Here is a 4909-nt window from a genome sequence, read left to right as displayed (position 1 = left end):
GCAACAGCAATGGTCAGCAGAATGGGTCATAGGATTGGCCAAATTTCAAAGTGGCCAGGATTCGAATAATGGTCACTATTGCATTAAAATATCTGTTGTGATTTTGCTTGCAATTTGTTCATAAAGTGCACATGAGACCAACTTGCAGATTCCAATAGTTTAATATCTCATCTGCCATTTAAATAATTTATTATGTTTCATTCCTCTGATATAAATTGCAATCTATTTTAATGTTTTCCCCTCTGCTCTGTCAGTCATTTATGCTAACTTCGAATATGATTTGGTTTTGAAGACTGGTGATCCTCATCTTTCAGTTTATCATGTTAAAATATTCCAAACTGTTGTAATGAATACACCATTTCATTGTAATTAAGCACAGGAATTTACAACATTCCAAACTGACTGATATGTTCTTTAAATATTTATTCAAAAATCCGTATCTTAATTGACAATTTTTTTTAATATAAAGGAGTGTGGCAACTGTTCAGCCCAACATCAATAATGAGTTTCCATCATATTGGAAAATAAAATTCATATTCCCAAATATTTAGTATTGAATATTTGTTGCTTATATTTTTGAGTGTCTTTCACTTTTGGGTTAAATTAATTGGAAATGACCTAATGTCTACTCACTCACAATGTTGAAAACACTATATTAATAAACTGAGTTTCATGTGTCAATTCATCCAATTACTGTATCTGCAATCACGCATGGGCTTTTTTTTTTCTCCTTTGGGCTCTTAATCATGTAAGTGCAAGATTAAAGTTTTGACACTGTTGAGTGAGTTTATAAAAGTGCTCATTTCACAAAGTCGATTTTTGGAATTTGGACTTCAAGAAGATTTTATTATTTACTTGGGAGGTCAGAGACCAATTATTTTATGATATTTTGTTTTCCATTCTGAGATTGCAATTATTTCAAATGTAGTAGAGATAAATTTGGATATTGTTAGTTTATTCAATGAGAAATTATTCCATTATTTTTATGACAACCATATAAGCAATGCACGGAAATGTTTTTAATTATTTTTTTCTCTAGTTGCCCCTGCACTACGTTAATTGCTAATTGATTAAAGCAATGACCTTACATATTCAAAATGTCAAAATATATTAAAAGTAGCATTTTGAAAATCAAAAGATGCTTCTGCGTTTGAATCCAATTGGGCATTGTAAATGTCACCAATGAAAACTCAAGATGGGATGTTAATCGATGATATGGTGATTTAAATTCTACCTGCCATTGTATTTCATTTCACTGACCAGAAACAAACTGATTTGTGGCTCATTATTGCATTGAAGCATTACAACCTGGAAATTGCTGTCCACATACAATGCCTATGTGATATTGACCCAAAATATTGCTGGTTCCAGTCCATAGGCAACAAAAAAATAATCAATTAACAGACAAAGGAATTCAAACTATTTCTTTCCCTATCTAGCTGAGAATCTCAGGGATCTATGTGTTGTCACTTATGTACTCTGACAATAAATCTAAATTTTGAACTTTGACACGCGTGATCAGGTATCAATAATCACCCCAAGTATTAAGAAGAAATGAAAACCTACAAAATGCTATATATTTTGTCACTGACTGAGAAAACCCAGTAGATCAGGGATTCAAATGTTTCTGAAAGGTGTCCATGTTAAAGAACCGTCTGCTTCTCCTCCAAAATATCAACATTGGGCATTGGAGATGTGGAACTGAGCCCTTCTCACCATCATCAAGGGTTCCAAACAGCCCTACCATGTAAGACAAAGATTTGTGTGTACTTCTAACCTCAATATTGGATTCAGTGCTCCTGATGTAGCCATCTTTTCATTAGTAAGGCTGAATGCATGCTCCAGGACTGTTCCATGGACTATCTACACTCCAGCTGCAATGGCTATCCTGGGGTCCTGGTGGATACCATTTCAACTCTTGGTTCCAGTCACACACCAACCAAGCTGTTGTGGATCTTCTCCAGTGTCAGAAGGAGGCAAAATGTAAACTAAAGGAACAACTATTCCACATGGGCAGTTGACAGGTAATGAATCCACTCATTCTAATTTCAGGTAATGAATCCACTCTCACTTGTGACCCTTCTGCTCTTCCCCTCTATATTGTCCCTTTTTCATCCACCCCACCCATCCCCCACCCATTCTGAATCCTCTTCTTTGGTCCATCTCTCTTCATCATTTCTCCAATAGATTCTTGTGCTCGCTCCTCCCTTGCTCATCCCACCCACCCCACAACTTTGGTTCTATCTGATTCCCCTTTATACTACCATTCTCAGCTTCTTTATACTGGTTCCTCTACATTTCCCCAGTCTCAAAAGTGGTTTAGTTCAAAATGTTGACCATTCTTTCTCTCCCACCGATTATGCTTGACCTGCCGAGTTCCTCTGGCAGAGTGTATTTAGCTTTGCAATCATTCCAGAGGAAGGCAGTTCCAGCACTGTCAGTAAAAATCCAGGAGATACTCAACTCTTCTGTGAGGATCATTTTGTTATGCATCGGAGATGTAGGTATTTCTTGAATTACACGCTGTTGATCTTCATATTTTCACTGTTATGCAATTGATTCCTTGGAGCAAGTTTTCAATTTACCAATCTATTTCTTCATAGAACAGAGTGGCACTGACCATAAGACAACCAAACCATCTACTGTGCTTCATGGGTTTGGATTTACACATTGTTAGTAAAACATTGTCAACATCTCTTTCGTACAGTAAGTTACATGATGGCCACACTGGATGAGAAAGGGAGAAACAGATTAATGCTATCAATGCTAGACATTTTTAATATACAACTAGGCAAATGAAAATATTAAGGTTATGCATAGTATTACATCATATAGAGTCACAATTGACCTTCAGGAAAGAGCATTGAAGCTGTGTCAATAAAAACAATGGACCAGATCCAATGACAACCATGGATAAAGTGATCCATTGAAGGTCCAGGTCGGTTTAATTTCTAAATTTACCCAATGGGGATTTAGAGATAATTCTGAATAATTCAACCAATACCTTAAGTAACTAATATTAATTGCCCAGTAATAAATTCTAAAGTTGGGTAATGCCAACCCTCCCTCTAGTTTAGATTTCTGTAAATATTTTTTCCCCAATCTAGGATTCTTGTTTTGCCAGATATACGAGGACAATTTAGAATCGACCTTATCAAAAAATTTTTCAATTAGCTCTATTTTGGGAGCTGCTCTCTCTTTTACTCTTACTAAATTATATAAACAAATTGATAATCCAATGGCTAAACATACACTACGTATATGGTTTCAATTCCGGAGATTTTTTGGCCTAAGTCATTTTATCTTGGAAACTCCTATTGTACTAAATTTCCTTTTTCATCCCTCTCTAATTGATCAAGCTTATTTACTCTGGAAAGTTAAAGGTATAACATGCTTTTCGGATTTATTCTTGGATAACTCTTTCATGTCATTTGAACAATTATCCATGAAATATGATTTACCTCGATCTCATTTCTTTCGATATTTGCAGATTAGGAGTTTCTTAGTTTCGACTTTACCCTCTTTTCCCCAATCGGGAGACTACGACTGTTTTAGAGGATATACTATATTCAAAATTCCCTCCAAAAGGTGTGATGTCTAAATTATATAATATAATTACAAAAATAAATTCTGGGACTTTTGAAAAGTTTAAAAATTATTGGGAAAGAGAACTCAACCTTCATATTTCTAATGAAAATTGGAATAAAATTCTGCGACTGGTAAACTCTTCTTCTCTATGTGCAAAACATTCACTAATACAGTTTAAAGTTGTTCATAGAGCTCATATGTCTAAAGATAAACTCCATCGCTTTTATTCTCATATCGATCCTATATGTGATAAATGTCACTTGGAAATAGCTTCCCTTACACATATGTTTTGGTCCTGTCCCTCTTTACAGAATTATTGGAAGGAAATTTTTTCCATTATATCTACTGTTTTGAATATTGATTTACAACCACATCCCATTACTGCAATTTTTGGATTACCTATGATAGATTTGACTTATTTATCTCTTCCTGCGGATTGTATGATTGCTTTTCTTACACTAATGGCTAGAAGATCTATACTATTAAATTGGAAAGAGGTAAATCCTCCCACTGTTTTCCAATGGTTTACTCAAACTATAATATGTTTAAATTTAGAGAAAATTAGAAACTCTGTCTATGAATCCCCTTCTAAGTTTGAGTTAACCTGGCGACCATTTATTCAATATTTTCATTTGTGGTGAGTTGATCTGGCTCTGTTTTCTTTCTATGATTATGTATGATAATTGGGCTGTAAGATGAGATCGGAGTGATCGGCGTGGTTTAGCTATATCTGTAGGTTTATTTTTAAGTTTTTTTTAATTCAGATTTGTTTTTTCTTCTTTTTTGGGTTTTTTTTTCTCTTTTTCATATATTGTTATTAATTATATCTTTTTTTTAGAGATAGTTCACACCCTTAACTGATCAAAAATTTTTTTTTTATGATATATTTTTATTCTGTAATATTATTGTTTAATATCTCTATTAATTCATTACTTACTATGTATTTTTTTATATCTCTTTGAACTGTATGTGTTTATAAATTATAACAATAATAAAAAGATTGAAAAAGAAAAGAAGGTCCAGGTCAGTGGTTCAGCAGAACTTATCTTGGATAAGCTTATAGATCCTGTACCAAAGCAAATTTCTCATTTGCAGCTTTCCCATGCTTAAGCTATCTTGTGTGCAAAAAGAGAGGATGCAATATTTACACCAATATATTGTACATTCAACAATTGTATGTGTTGATAGTGAAGGCTTGTCATAGCTTAATGATAACATAATGTCAGTAATAATAATCTACATTTGCAACTTTGACTATTTCTGTTTGGCTTCTGTCTGTAGCTGGTACAAATATGGCAATAACATTAAAGGCTCACAGAAG

The sequence above is a fragment of the Narcine bancroftii genome, chromosome 2 (genome assembly GCF_036971445.1).
Source record: "Narcine bancroftii isolate sNarBan1 chromosome 2, sNarBan1.hap1, whole genome shotgun sequence".
In the NCBI taxonomy this organism is placed as follows: domain Eukaryota; kingdom Metazoa; phylum Chordata; class Chondrichthyes; order Torpediniformes; family Narcinidae; genus Narcine; species Narcine bancroftii.
This window is presented reverse-complemented; position numbering follows the sequence as displayed.